The 16,127-nt window shown below is 47.5% G+C and overlaps 1 long non-coding RNA gene across 2 annotated transcripts in view; it reads left to right on the forward strand.

Moving 5' to 3' along the window:
- The window catches only part of LOC138473304 (uncharacterized), a 44,043-nt gene that overhangs the window by 14,790 nt on the left and 13,126 nt on the right, over positions 1-16,127 (forward strand). For both annotated transcript variants that reach the window (XR_011268752.1, XR_011268753.1), the window contains exons 2-3: positions 9,903-10,770; positions 10,877-10,993. This is a non-coding gene — a long non-coding RNA (uncharacterized lncRNA). The remainder of the gene's footprint in view (positions 1-9,902; positions 10,771-10,876; positions 10,994-16,127) is intronic.

Below are 16,127 nucleotides of genomic sequence, written 5' to 3' on the forward strand. Positions count from 1 at the left end.
CTCCTTTGTAAGATAAAACCTTTCCTCCCACTGACAACTTCAGAGCCACCATCGACAACTTTGTTCCGTCTTGCATAGAAGGTGGCAGCCGCTAAATGACCAGCAACCCTATTGCACGCCCACTGAAAGTCGCCCATCAAGTGACCACATGGGTTCCGCACTAGCATGAAAACCTGCAACCAGATCACCTAGGTTTTAAGAGAAGGTTACTGGTTCCCAGTTCAAGCATGCATCACCTTCAAGGCAATGAAGCCCAATGCCAGGTCCTACCTGACCAGCAAACCAAGAAGCGCTGGACTGAAAAGATCAGGGACCGGCCTTCTCCTGAAGCGCAGCCAACATCAGGACCACCCTGCCAACCGGGGTCAGACCTGCTTATCAGGCAGGGCCTCAATGACCCCTGAAATCTCTGACGCCCTCCACTGTAACATGTGAGCTATCCTTATTCCCTCCAATGAGCTCGGTTCACACTCATATGCATACTTGCGTACACTACTGTTGTGAAGTTATTACATTATGTGGTTATTAATATGGAAGGGGAGACATGCATGCAATACTAGAAGCCATGGAAGCGTGGAGTTGTCACTGCTGCCAGGTTCTAAATGATGTCACAGGGCACTAGCTGTATGCTCTGTCCCCAGCGTTCTATAGTTGTCAGTTGGAGTTGTCCCTTGCCTACATTGGATGTTTCTAATGTGCTGGGGGTCTTTTACCTGTTTACTGAATAAATCCTTATCACAAAGACTTACCTGCCTCCACGAGTGCCTTCATAACATTGGCGACGAGGATGGGATCTGGATAGCAGACCTGAAGACCCCCAGCAGAGCTATCCAAGGGCCAGCGCCGCTCCGCTTTCCCCTGGCGTAGTAGCGGCGGCCCGCAATCGAAGTGTTTCCTCCCCTTTGTTCCCGTGATATTGTGGCCGCTCCGCCATCCCGGCGTTGTAGTGGCCACCCCGATCAGCAGCACCGACTGTCCTGTCAGCCAAGTAAGTGTCGCTGCGCTGCTTCCCATCCCACGGCTTTTGCTAACGCTCGCCGCGTTACTTTCCCCGAGACTGCCAGCCATATCACACGTGCTTCGGGGCGACGCTGTGAGGATAAGCGAAGGCCGCTTTATTGTTCTGGACGCCTGCTGTTTTATCGTACTCTGCGGCGCAGGCCAACGGTGTGTCCCGGAAGAGGGAGGGAGCAGCACGCGAAGAAAGAGGGAGGATTACTGTACCCACGGAAGTAGAAGCGCAGCAAGAAGAAGGCCATCATCCATTTGTTAATGAACGTGCAGTGAAAAAGGATTTACCGTACCCACGGTAATAGAAGCGCAGCAAGAAGAAGGCATCATCCATTTGGTAACGAATGTGCAGTGAAAAAGAATTACCGTACCCGCGGTAATAGAAGCGCAGCAAGAAGAAGGCCATTATCCATTTGGTGATGAATGCGCAGTGAAATTGTAGAGCTGACGGTCTCCTTACTATATTGCAAGGATGAGTGCACAGTGGTAAATTCTGTGAGACTTTGTCAGAGCATAGGGGTACACATTAAAAAGGGGAGAAGAGACATTGCAAAGCCTCATTAAGCAGGACTTTGTAAGATACATGAGTATTTTAAATTGTGTTAGGCGCAAAGGGGACAAAAGTCAAGTAAGCTGCCATAAGAAGCAAGTCTACAGAGGATTCCAGAACCAGGAGCATGGCAGGTTTACCTGGAATAGCAGGGCCCCCGATATTCATGCCAATGCCAGGTCCAGCAAAAATACGGTGGGCTCAATGGCGTAAAGGATTTTTGCATTATATGAAGGCAGCTGGAGGAACGTCGTACTCTGGTGAGAGGAAGTTGGCTTTGTTGCTGCATTTCTTGGGATACGAAGGTCAGAGAATTTATGAAACGCTGCCTCAGCCAACGGGTGATGGCAGTGGTGGAGACGACGCTGTCAATGAATTTGATATGGCTCTACTCAAGCTGGACAAACATTTCAATCCCAAGACCAGCACGGTATTGGAACGATATAATTTCCGCATGAGGGTGCAAGCACAAGGTGAATCGGTTGAAGAGTATGTGACAGCTTTGCGGCATTTAGCTTTGACATGCAAGTTTCAAGGATCCTTTGATGAACACATCCGTGACCAGTTTATGACTCATTGTAGGTCCAATAAGATACGCGAAGAATTGTGGCTGAAGGACGACCCCAATCTTGATGAGGTTCTAGATCTTGCTAAACGGGTGGAACACTCATTGCCATGTGTCGCTAAGTTGTCGAAGATTGAAGCAAGCGACCTCAAGGAAGTAAAGAGTGAAGTGCTAAATGTAGCAGATAACAAAGGCAAAATAAGGGGGAAAACCAAGCAGTCGAGCAGAGTTGTCGGGGAAGAGAAGAGAAACCAAGAGCCGGGGCAGAGGTCTGAAAGAAAAGAGGACAGACTATGTTTTCGATGTGCAAGCAGTACGCATTTTGCTTCATCTGTTGTGTGCCCTGGCCGTAAAGTGACGTGTGCAAAGTGTAAGAGGAAGGGTCACTATGCCAACTGCTGTAAGAACTTGGACAATCCGGCCAAAAGAAGGTTTTGTACGTCAATGAGGAAGAAGATGGAAGATCGTCAGAAGAGGAAATGATAATTCCAATGCAGAATGTCATTGTTAATACCGTGAATGTGGTGTTGGATGGTGAGAATGGAGACGATTGTGAGCGACCATATGCGGTTGTGAGTGTGAACGGTCATGAAGTCTCTATGATGGCTGATTCTGGCTCGAAGATTACGTTAGTGTCCAGAAGTGTATATGAGAAGGAGATGCGCGGGGTCGTAGCGCTATTAAGTGAACCGGACATCAATCCTGGAGGGTATAATCAGGACAAGATTGTGTTACTGGGATTTGTATGGTGTGAATTCGAGTTCAAAGGAAGGAGGTGTAGAGGAAAGGTTTATGTCACCAAGAAAGGGCAATCATTGCTGGGGTGGAGAGAACAGAAGAGCTTGGCCATTCGATTAGATCCCAATCACCCCGAGCAGGTGCTTCAGGTGTCTGTGCCTTGCGATAAAGTAGACAAGTATGTAACAGACCATAGGGGAGTTTTTGAGGAAAGTTTGGGAAAGGTGAAGGGATTTCAACACCAAATTATTCTAAAAAGAGGTAGTGTGCCTGTTGTTGCTAAACTCAGGACGGTACCTTTCTCTTTGAGAGAGGGTGTGAAGAATGAACTCAAAAAACTACTACAGATGGGTGTGATTGAGAGAGCGGGAGGTGTCGAATGGGTGTCACCGGTGGTAGTGGTTAAAAAAAGTTCTGGTGATCTGAGATTGTGCATTGACATGCGTGAGCTCAACAAGTGTGTGATGGTCGACAGGCACCCCTTGCCAAACATGGGTGAGATGTTGACCATGGTGGGCCAGGGCAAGATATTTTCAAAACTTGACATGGCGTCCGCATACCACCAGGTTGAGCTGACGGAAGAATGTAGAAAGGTTACGGCTTTTATAACGCACAAGGGTGTATTTCAATTTAGAAGAATGCCGTTTGGGTTGGCGTCAGCCTCATCGGTATTCCAAAAGATTATGGATCGGTTGATTGGGTCGGTAAAGGGAGTATTTTGCTTCCAAGACGATGTGCTGATTTGTGGTGAGACGTTAGAAGAACATGACAGGAGTCTTAATGATGTGCTGAAAATTTTCGAGGAGAGAGGCATTACTTTAAGGGAAGAAAAATGTCAGTTTGCGGTATCTAAGGTGGACTATTTGGGCCACGAAGTGTCAGCTGAGGGGGTGAAACCCAAGGAAAGCATCATTAACTCGATAAAGGAAATCGAGAAACCCACAACAAAAAGTGAACTTTGTTCATTTTTAGGTATGACAGAGTTTTATCAAAAATTTATGAAAGACTATGCAACTAAAGTTCGTGAGATGAGGAAAATATTAAAGGTGCTGATTTCATATGGAGTTGCGAGTGTGATGCAGAATTTACCAGAATCAAAGAGGAAATAGACATGGCAAAGCCTTTGGGATGTTTTGATACAAGAAAATTGTCTATTATTACGGTAGATGCTAGTGAGGGTGGCCTGGGAGCCGTTTTGGCACAGAAACAGGATGATGGGTCGGAAGTTATAATAGCCCATGCTTCACGTGGCCTAAAGGGTGCGGAAGTATGGTATTCAGTTCTTGAAAAGGAAGCTCTCGCGTGTTATTGGGCCGTAGAGAGATTTAAAAATGTTGTCTGGGGTGTGGAATTTGTGATCCGGACGGATCACAAACCCTTGAAAGTAATCTTTGAGACGAAAGGTCTGGACAAAATTTCTCGAAGGGTGGCTGGGTGGGTCACAAGGTTGCAAGCCCACAAATTCGTGATGGAGGTGATTCCTGGAAGAGAGAACACGTTGCCGGACAATTTGTCTAGAGTCAAGGTTAATTCCCAAGATAGGATTGAAGATGATAACATGGAGATGGTGTTTGTGAGTACAGAAGGCATTGTATCCAAGCAGGAGTGGTTGGATGAGTTAAGGAAGGATGTGATTTTGAGCAGGGTGATATCCTATGTAGTTTCTGCCGTTTGGCCAAATAAATCGTCCTTGTTGGAGGAAGAAAGACCTTTCTGGGAGGTGAAGGATGAATTGTCAGTTGTGGATGAGATATTGTTCAGGTGGGAGAGGGCAGTAGCACCAGTGGAGATTCGTAGAAAAATTATCGATCTGGCGCACAGTGGACATATTGGCATCGCAAAGACGAAAGGGGTACTGAGGACGGAGTACTGGTGGCCAGGTTTTGATAAGGAAGTTGAAGCTTGTTTGAGTGAGTGCCAATTTTGCATAAAAAGTGGTAAGGGCGTAGAGGCCAAGAGACAACCTTTAATCGATGTTGGTGTTCCGGCTAAAATTTGGAGTGATATAGCTATGGACATATTAGGACCTGTCGATTTGGGATATGGTCGGGGAAGATTCGTGGTTCTGGTTGTCGATTTGTTCTCTAGGTGGGTAGATTTCAAAGTGGTGAGAGAAATATCGGGGGAAAGTATGGTTAAGGTTTTGCAAGAGATCTTTGCAAGTGAGGGTCTCCCAGGAAGTGTCCTCACAGACAATGGCACGCAATTTACCGGTGGATGTTTTCCCAAGTATTTGGAAAAATGTGGTGTGAGCCATAAGAGGGCAGCTCTTTATCATCCAGAAACAAATGGAGTAGTTGAGAGGTTGAATAGATGTGTGATGGAGAGCATTCGCATGGGGGAAGAGTGTGGATGTGATAAATTGGCGACTATTCAAAATAGGATGTGGGCATTGCGCATGGCGCCCCACGCTACCACCGGTCTATGCCCGTTCAAACTTATGAGAGGTCGACAACCTTACTCCATGGCGTGTCCGCCATGGTTAGGCAGGAGCAGGAAATCTGATGTAGTCATTGATGAGGTGAGGAAGTCTCTCAAGAAGAAGAAGAGTGAATGGGTTATGCGTGAGAATAAAAGGAGAGGAGGGAAGGAATTGCGTGTGGAGTGTGGTGACTGGGTGAGGATTAAGAAGGGAGTGGTGAGAAAGAAGGGTGACTTGTTGTATTCTGACCCGGTTAGAGTTGTTGCGGTCTTGAAGGGTGCAGTGCGTGTTGCTGGCGGTCAGGCTTGGAATAAAGACCGCATCGCTACGGTAAAAAGATGTCACATGTAAAGCGGAGGTATTGGGTGAAGTACTTTTATGAAAAAGAGGGAGATGTGTTGTGAAGTTATTACATTATGTGGTTATTAATATGGAAGGGGAGACATGCATGCAATACTAGAAGCCATGGAAGCGCGGAGTTGTCACTGCTGCCATTTTCTAAATGATGTCACAGGGCACTAGCTGTATGCTCTGTCCCCAGCGCTCTATAGTTGTCAGTTGGAGCTGTCCCTTGCCTACATTGGATGTTTCTAATGTGCTGGGGGTCTTTTACCTGTTTACTGAATAAATCCTTATCACAAAGACTTACCTGCCTCCACGAGTGCCTTCATAACAACTACCTATATGCTGATTGGGAGTGAGGTGAGGGCTTCAAGATGTTGGGGAGTTCATCTTGTTTGCTGCCCCAGCACCTCCTCTTCTGCCACCGTTGGCTTTTGAGCACGAAACATGTTGATGATGTGTTTGTTGATGCTCTTGGGGGCGAGGAGGGACGGCGCTGCTGCCTTTCCTTGTGTGTGGGCTGCAAGAGTCCCACGTGGTGCTGCATTAGGCTCAAGGCCTGCGCTCACCTGCTCCATCATAAAGGAATGGCATCGTTCATCAATTTCACTTAAAACACTGACGTCATCTTCAGTGGCACCTTGGAGCATAGCAATGGATTATGCAAATATCTAGATTAGAGCACATGAGCATGGTGCCTGGGGCGAGGCACCCCCGCCCACAGGGGCACACACCTCTCTGAAGAGAGATCGACCTGCACAGAAATGTCGCTCAGCTGTGAAGGGGTGCATTGTGGCCCCGTGTGCACCTTCAGACGGGTGCATTGTGGCCCCATGTGCACCTTCAGACAGGATGCGGCATCAGAGGACAATGCTTTGGCATATCTGCTGCCGGCTCATTTGCAGGTTTAGTTTATTGCTATTCTTCAAGGTGCCGCTCGTCATTACTTCATATGTTTAAAGGCTAAATGATGCAGGATTCCCCCCCTCCATACCTCCCCTTCACTGCCCCCGGCAAGAGTCTAGAAAAATCCCGGTAGGATCAATAATGGCACGAGCGCCAGCCTTCTCCCTAAAAGGTAACACTTTATATGAGGAGCAACCATTTGTGATTTTCAAAATGATTTTCAAAATGATTGTATCGCCCCAGGCCTTGACAGTGATTCATTGCCTGTGACGCCAGCACTCGCAGTGCATGGAGAGGAGAGGGGGCACCGGCGCACCTCTTTCACTCTTCCTGTGGCAATTTACCTGACAGTTGGGAAGAGAATTTAGGCCACTTGTCAGCTCTTTTTGTGGGTTTTAAATCAGGATTTTTTTTCTCTTTCATTTTTCAAGCCACAGGGGTTCTACAGCATAGAACAATGATGATAGGCTCCAGAGAGCCATTACAGCTCTGTGCCACAACATGGCGGCCATCTTGGCCCCGCCCCAGAGCCAGCTGCTTGTTGTGTGATGGGCCGCCTTCTGCATTCAACCACAGGCCATGCATACTTGCCAACATGAGCCGTTCCGATCTGTAGGTGCTTATCCAGTCCTGGGTTTTTCTCGGGATTCTGGGACTTGTAGTGCGAGTTTTATAATGGGAAAAGTGGAACTACAGGTCCCAGACTGCAAAGCAAAACAGCCCTGGATAAGCACCTACAGCAGGGATGCACAACTTATTTTGCCAGAGGGCCGAGTCTACCTTCCATGCTGTCTATAGTGGGCCGAAAAGTAAAGGAGGGGGTAGAGAAGGTGTGGAAGAGGGGGGAGGAGAGCGTGGGGTGACCGTGGCAGGAGGTTTTTTGACCCCCAAATTTTAATTGAGCCCCTCTATTCCCCCCAGAAATGGCATGGCGCCGGTCCCCCGAATCCCCCTGCAACATAGCATAGCACTGGTACCCTTCCCCCACCCCCAATCAAACAGCATGGCCCCGGTCCACCTCTGTTTCCCCCAACCCACCAATGGCATGGCCCATGTCCCCCTATTCCCTCTCACTCCCACCGAACAGCATAACACTGGTACCCTCCAGCCCCCCTACCAAACAGCATAGCCTTGGTCTCCCCCTATTCCCCTCCCATCAACATGACCCCACAGCTAAACACTATGCCCCATGACCCCAACCAAACCCTATGCCCCATGTCCCCCATCCCCAGCCAAACACTATGCCCCAAGACCCCCACCCAACCAAACACTGTGCCCCATGATCCCCACCCCCATTCAAACACTATACCCATGACCCCCACCCAACCAAACACTATGCCCCATGACCCCCACCCAACCCAACACTGTGCCCTATGCCCCATGACCCCCATTCAAACACTATGCCCCATGACCCCAACCAAAAAGTATGCCCCATGACCTCCACCCCTAACCAAACACTATGCCGAGCACAACCTGCTGATGAGTTGCAAAGCCCCCATTGTTCTACCCGACCCAATAAGGGGGATCACAGCATGAGAGGCTTTAAGTTTAGTTCCCTTTGAGAACCCCCACAAAAAAGAGATTATCAGTGCTCAGGAGGCTGTCCCATCAGGGGTCTGGTGATACATGTGACTCCCAGCCAGCAGGTCTTCCAGGATCAGCAGTCAGCCCATCAGTAATGTGTGAGTGATGTCAGATGCACTTCAGTGTTTCAGCTCCCTGCTGAGTAGCAATTAATCACTCTTTATAAGCAAGTGGCTGACTGCTGGCTCGCCGTTTCGTGCTAATAGGCTTCTATGATCCTTATCGTTATCTCTATTATAATGTATGCCCTCCCCCCCAAAGGGAGCCTCAGACTGCTTTCAGTTCTAAGCATAGGAGGGGTGGTATACATTATAATGGAGATAAAGATACGGTTAGTGGTCACTCTAAAAGAGGTGCAGACTTTTGTCAAGTGTGCCTGACCCCAGCAATGGTCCCCTGTCAAGCTGTTTACTTATGTAATGAAATGTGGCTAACAGCTTGAAGTGGGATGCGTCTCATTACAAAAGTCAACACTGTTGGTGGGCCGCATTTCGCGGGATGGAGGGCCGCATTTGGCCCGCATGCCATATGTTGGGCACCCTAGACCTACAGATTGGGACGGGTCATGTTGCCAAGTATGGGCCATGCAGTGTATCCTGGGAAAACGTTGCGTTAGTGCGTCAGATATCAGCGCGCAAACAAAGCTCACTGCCTCACAGACCAACCAAACCAATGCACGAATACCCTGCACCTCCCATAAAATCTGGCTTACGTGACCCCCAGCCCCACCCGAGATCCCCAAACAGCACTTACATGCATTTAAATGGGCGTATAAGCAAGGCGTAAACACGTGTACGCTTTGCTTTACCACTCTCTGCGATTTTCTTTCCATTTCAAAGCAGAGCGGGGGCACAAAGCAGACATAAAGTTTCCGCTGAGCATTCGGGCTCCACCTTTAAAATCCACAGAGTTCATTTTGAATGAGCCCGTGATTTGGCTGTGGGGAGCCATGTCATTAACACCTCAGCGTAAACGGTTCCCCACTGCCAAATGTTCGTCATTTGCACGGCAGAGTGCACAAGGGGAGGGCAAAAGGTGCCGTTATGGATTCTGTCAAGGTGCTCTGGGCTGCGCACAGGCAGCTTTACTGCTCCATAACCTGATAGTCTCTCTAGCGCAGCATTCAGCTTTTACGGACTTGCGTTCCCAGCATGCACCATTCAGTGCACACAGATGATTAATGCTATACAGGATGCTCTCATGTCAAAGCAATTGGGTTCTGCACTGCTTTGACACCAGGAGCTCCTCTCTCTCGCTCTCTCTCTCTCTATCTCTCTCTCTCTCTCTCTCTCTCTCTCTCCCTCCCTCTTTCCATATCTCTTTCTTTCTCTCTTTCGCTCTCTGTTTCACTATAGATATAAAGTGTTGATCCAAAAGAAAACAACAAGTTGATACTTGAATTTGGCTAACAAATTGTCATGGCCACTGGACAGGAACCCCAGTTTACATCCCCTATAGGGTCCAGTTGGACCCAGTCCTGACGCCTTTGGCGCCAGGCTCATAAGAAAGTGTTCTCTGCACACCTTTTCCCTTGGGCACGTGTCATCCCATTTCATCTCAGCCAACCACGTGCATCTGGGCCGGGAGTGGCCATTGGAATCAACGAAGCTGCACGTGCAGCTTCATTTGGTAGTGGCAGGGTGGAACCATCTAGCAGAGCAAGGGGGCGTGGCCAGAACCAGGCAATTTAAGCCTGCCCCACCCACAGGCCTAGGCTCTGCGTTATTCTGCCTAAGCAGCGTAAAGCTCACCGCCGCCTGAGAAGTACTTTACCTGTTTTCCAGTGCAACCACCTCGGAGAAGCCTCTTACCTGTCTTCCAGCAAACCATCTCGGTGAGGCATCTTACCTGTTCTCCAGCGAAACCATCTCGGTGAAGCATCTTACCTGTTCTCCAGCAACCCATCTTGGTGAAGCATCTTACCTGTTCTCCAGCGAAACCATCTCGGAGAAGCTTCTTACCTGTACAGCCAGCCAAACCATCGCGGAGACGCAACTTACCTGTTTTTCTCCTTCAGAACGAGCTGAATCATCACTGAAGCGCCTCTTACCTGCTCGCAGTAACTCCATCCGCGATCATCCAGAGCGCACTTACCTGGCTCGTGGGATATAACCACCAACTGCACGCCTTAACTGACCACCAGCTTGGACACCAACTCAGGAGATCTACTCGGTCAGCTTCATCGCGCTCGCAGGCATACTTCACTTGTCTCCAGGTCCGCGCACCGCAACTCTTCTCCAAGCGCCGCCAGATCATACCTGCAGGAGGAAAGAGAACATCAGGTTAGAAATCAAACAGAGACATTTATTACGGTTGCGCGCCATCGCATCTGGCGCTTACCTTAGAGTTCCAACTTGCCATTCTTTCTTGGGAATTCTTCAAAGTCCTCCACCGGCGCAACGGCTCTGCTGGAACACCATCACCTATAAGGGAGAAAGAGACATTATTAAGAGAACAAACTTAAATCATGTGACCAGACCTTAATACTTATATGAACAATAATCACCTCAAAACTCCTACCTTCAAAGTGGTTTGGTCACAGCCGGCCTGGGCCAGCCACCGCATTAATGGACCAGTGAAGCAACTGGGTCATTGTGAAGTGCCCCTGCTGATGAGAAGCAGGACGGAGAGCTCGCCCTACCTATATATCAGGTGAGCCTATATGGGCAAATGCTTACTCACCTAATTTTGGCACGAAAGGTCCGAGGGGAGTCACGATACCTCCACACCCTTCTCATTGCCTCTCGTGTTCCCGCAGGGGCAGTACCAGCATCCAGAACCATGTACTTGGCAGCAGCTGAGGGTGAGAACCGATCCAGGGGAGCCGAATCCAGGGAGGGCTCCAACTGTGCCCAAACGTCCCCGCAGAGACCAGGTGAGCGTAACACAAATTAATTTATTTTTTATAACGTTGTTTGTAAATACATATATTCACTGAAAAAACTTTGTTAGAGGGACGTTATGGTTAAGTTGCACTAATAAAAACCTATGAAATTCAATGAAAAAACGTTAAAGGGACATTATGGTTACAAGTAAAACTGAAAAACTTCAGAAATTCGCCAGTTATGGTAAGCAAAGCAACCATAACTCACGTCACCACTGCGCACTGGTAAGACTAACACCCAGGACATCAAAGATGAAATCACAAACTCATTATCCATTAACAATCTAGTACAAAGCACATACTTGGAAGAATATTAGCAACACTGCTATTTATCTTAAAAATGACATCAGCTATTGCCATCCCTCCTCCCCAAGAGCCACCACCAGCTGCAGGACCCTGTTAGGCAGAATCACCTGCAGTGCCCTTTGGGAACACTAAAGGCAATTAGGACTACAAGTGTAAGCACAATTTTACCTTTGGTACAAGCCCGTACTACACAGTAAAGTGGTAGTGATGGCTGAGCAGCCAGACTTATCTCAAGAGTTTAAGTGAGCAGTAGAACACGTTACACAAAGGACCAACTAATACAGTGATTCAAACAAACACTTACTCAAGGTTTCTTGGTAAAAAAATATACATTTATTTACTCAGTCAGTTGGAAAACATTACACTAGCATAAGCAGCTCAATATCACACATTAATAAACCACAAATACGCAACCAGCAAGTAAATTAGCAAGTTTAGCTCCCCTGAAGTGGGAGCAAACTGGCACTTCAGATACTTATTAAAGTGATAAAAAGACAAGGTTATAAGAATAGACAGCCCAAATACATTCATAGGCAGGGCAAAGGGTTTCAGTTAAATACAACCAGCAATTCTTCTCATAGGCCTGGGCTAAAGTCAATGGTTCAGAGTCTTTGTATCTTTGTATAGGATAGCACAGTTCTGGTAGATAACGGTTAAGTCTTTGCCTCGGAGTTTAGAAGAATTTGGCTAGGCGAAAAGTTTGACAAATGTTTAGGGAAGCACAGGGCTTCGAAGTTAAGGAAAGTTTCACACACTTTCTCGATGGCCGAAAATAGTTCCGGACCGCGTTTGCACAGCACCTTGTCAATGAAGAAAGCTGCAGCTGAGGCAGTTGTTCCTAGCAGTTCGAGCAGATCTTGCTGTTCCAGGGCTTCAGTCGTGGGGACAAGAAGGAGGACGCCAGGAGGTTCCTGCACTGCTCAGGGATGAGGCAAAAATCTGTAGCAAGACGTTGGTTTAAAGTGTGAGTGCCATAATGTCCACGAGCTGGTTTCCTTCCCTCTGGCTATCCGGTTTTAAACCGCACTCTGATGAAAATTCGAGTTGGTTGTTCCCACCAAACTCAAGAGAAGATGTTAACCTTGAAGAGCTTCTCTGTCGATTGGAGTTTCAGGCAATTTGGACCTGCAGCAGGGCTTCACCGGTCGTCCAGGAGTTGCAGCAGTCCTTTTCCTTCAGCTCATCTTCGGTTCTTTTGTTCCAGTGATCGACTCTGCTTTCCAAGTCCCAGAGACCTGCTTTTAAACAGTTTTCCCCCATTCATTCCAGCCTGGCTGTCACTCACACAGCAGGGTGGCTGTCCTTGCCGGACAGTCAGCCGGCCAATCACTCCAGAGTGCATTCAGGTCTCCTAGGAGACTAAGCACAAGGAGTTTCGGGCACCTCTCTCACATCCTGACACTCAGGCGCCAGAGGAGGGCTTCAGCACTGAAGCCCGCCAAAGGCCAACGAACAAAGGGACCAAACTTGGTTTGGCGTGCAGAGACAAACACAAGAAGGACTTTTCCTAAAAGAAATGGCAAAAAAAGATGACCAGAGTCTGTTTTTACAGACAGGTCTGGGCGCCATATTGGAAAACATGGTTGACCCGATTTTAAGCTACCGTTGTTAGCGGTCGGGAAAAATCACAGTAGGTGATCTAAACCACTGCCACCAGCCATTTAAAGTAGGAAAAGGTAACATTTTACTGTTACATGAGTGTTTTGACTCGGGGGAAGTTAAGCAACCCCTCCAGCACTCTATCGGAAGATAGTGTGTGCTGAGACTAGTAAAGTCAATTTAACTTTACATGCTCTGGGAGACAGTAGTCAGTCCCAGAGAAGGTATTTAAACCTTGTCAAGTCTGAAAGACATCCCTGTGCCACTGCACTGAGGGTGCTGTGTGACACACAGAAAAAGATGAGGCATATGGAGTTGTTTTAAAACTCCATAACCAAAGAACACAAAAGTAACACACACAAAATACATGGAAGAGTGGGATAAAAGGCTCCCAGGTAAAAATAAAAATCCTAGAAATCCAGCAAAGTTGCTGGGGGTCTCAAAAGATAAGGGAAATTAGCACATTTTGATAATTCTCCCCAACAGACCAACCCAACAAAAAAGTGCAGTATTTCTTAAGACAGTGAGGAGGACCAAGAAGATGGGGTAGAGGAAGTTGCTACCTCTAGCACCCAGAGATAATCATGGGTGTGAATGAAGAGGACCAAGAAGATGAGGTAGAGGAAGTGCCTACCTCTAGCAGCCAGAGAGAATCATGGGTGTGAATGAAGAGGACCAAGAAGATGAGGTAGAGGAAGTGCCTATCTCTAGCAGCCAGAGAGAATCATGGGTGTGAATGAAGAGGACCAAGAAGATGAGGTAGAGGAAGTGCCTATCTCTAGCAGCCAGAGAGAATCATGGGTGTGAATGAAGAGGACCAAGAAGATGAGGTAGAGGAAGTGCCTACCTCTAGCAGCCAGAGAGAATCGTGGGTGTGAATGAAGAGGACCAAGAAGATGAGGTAGAGGAAGTGCCTACCTCTAGCAGCCAGAGAGAATCATGGGTGTGAATGAAGAGGACCAAGAAGATGAGGTAGAGGAAGTGCCTATCTCTAGCACCCAGAGAGAATCATGGGTGTGAATGAAGAGGACCAAGAAGATGAGGTAGAGGAAGTGCCTACCTCTAGCAGCCAGAGAGAATCATGGGTGTGAATGAAGAGGACCAAGAAGATGAGGTAGAGGAAGTGCCTATCTCTAGCAGCCAGAGAGAATCATGGGTGTGAATGAAGAGGACCAAGAAGATGAGGTAGAGGAAGTTGCTACCTCTAGCACCCAGAGATAATCATGGGTGTGGCAGTTCTTTACCACTGATGGGAATGTACCAAAGGCTAAAGCTACCGAAGTGAAATGCACTGAGTGCAACGTTGTACTCAGTCGCGGACTACCTGGACATTACACCTACGGGACCACCTCCATGCCTCGCCACACCAAATCCAACCACCGCAATGCTCTCAGAAAGATTGTTCCTTTCTTAGCAAGTAGTAAGCTGTCTTCCTCCACATCATCTTACTCAACCAATGCTGTAACCACACAGCCTACTTCTGTGGGGCACACAACCCCACCAGCTACCTTGCAAGCAATAAAAGAAACTATTGATCCATATCTTTGGAAGACAATCGTCCTCTGCATATACTGCAACACACCACTCTGCAGGGGGAAGCAGTTTCGATGTGCGTTTGAAGCTCTAATCAAGGAGCATGAGAAACACTGCCCCCCCTTATAAGTAACACATGTGCAACATCTTCCCCTGTCCACCTGCCCCTGCATATTACTGCTTCGTGCCTCTTCCCTCATTTCCCTCCTCACCTTACGTTCTAACCTCACCTGCAAACATTTTTGTTTTTAAAACATCAAAAGAAAGGTTCCTTCAGGAACCACCTTTCACAGTTAAAAAATAGAACTAAAAAAAATCTTATAGACTCCATCTACTTTACATTTCTCAGTAAAGTACATAGACTCAATACGTTTTTCCAACATTTCTATTAGCATTTGGTGTTATGCTAATGAGAATAAAGTGACGTTCATCCCCCGTTCCAGGGACCGGAACGGGGATACCGCCCAGGCAGCCCAAGTTATCGGCCCGAGCGAAGTGTGTCTTTGTGCGCCTTGATGCTGCGGGCTTCGGTGGGTTATGGATACATAAATAAATAAATACCAAGGGCTCCGGACCATTATCCTCCATTGCAGCCCCTGCAATGGGGAATAAAGGCCATTAGCACCCCTGGTTCCCAAAGCGGGAACCCGCGGTGCTAAGAAATAGATTTTTCTTCTGGCCACCATGGAAAGAGAAGAGGCGGGGCTCCATATAGAGCCCCTCCTCCCTTTCCATGGCAGCCTGCAGAAGGCGAAGTCAGACCCCTATGACCATATTACCACAAGCACATTTTGTTCCCCTTTCAAACCTATCCTACTTTCAAATAACTTTACCACATAGCCGGTCCCAGATGGACATGGCCACTTTAACACCATTTTTCGTCCCTCGTGGTCATGGCCAGTAGCCACATTGTCCGGGTCATGACCTTATACCATCACCCAGACAATCTAGCCACTGCCCATGGCCACAGGCTATACCTCGGTCACCAAAGGTGTATCACAATTTTTTGTACCTACATTATGACACTTGTCAAAAAAGAAAACACAGACACATTTGCAAAACCACGCTTTCAGGTCCTTGCCAATGCTCCTTACGCAAGTTTGCTTGAAATCCGCTTTTCAAAAATGTCAAAATGTATGTACCTACAATAGTCATATAACTTAGCCCCCACTTGACAAAATCGATTTAGTCTTTACAGAAACATTGAAGATTGGGTCTATAATCTTTCTGAAAACTTTTGTCCACATTCATCAAACAGCAACAAAGTTATAAGCCATCTAAAAATGTTGAGACCCCCCTCTAATTTAGCACCCTCTTCAGAAAATCCCACCAAACTTTACAAAAACATTTCTATCTAGATTTAAAATTGTTTTGCAAACTTTTGTGCAGGTTCGTCAAATGGCATGACATTTATAAGCCTTTACAATATTTTGGGACCCCCCTCTAAATGTGTTCCCTCTTCACAAAACAGCTCCATGACATCATTCAGAATCAGGTCTAGAATTATATTCCAAAATCTCATGCAGTTTAATTGAATGGCGCCAAAGTTATAAGCCATCCAAGAACTGCTGTTCATCAACCGTGTAATGCAGAAATAGGCGTAGATGTCCCTGAACATCCGAAGTGTTCGTGAACATCACAGGGCTGCCCCTGAACATCTGGACTGTTTGCAGACTTTGGGGGTGAA

This window comes from Ambystoma mexicanum, chromosome 8 (assembly GCF_040938575.1).
Source record: "Ambystoma mexicanum isolate Mex_15411 chromosome 8, UKY_AmexF1_1, whole genome shotgun sequence".
Lineage (NCBI taxonomy): Eukaryota > Metazoa > Chordata > Amphibia > Caudata > Ambystomatidae > Ambystoma > Ambystoma mexicanum.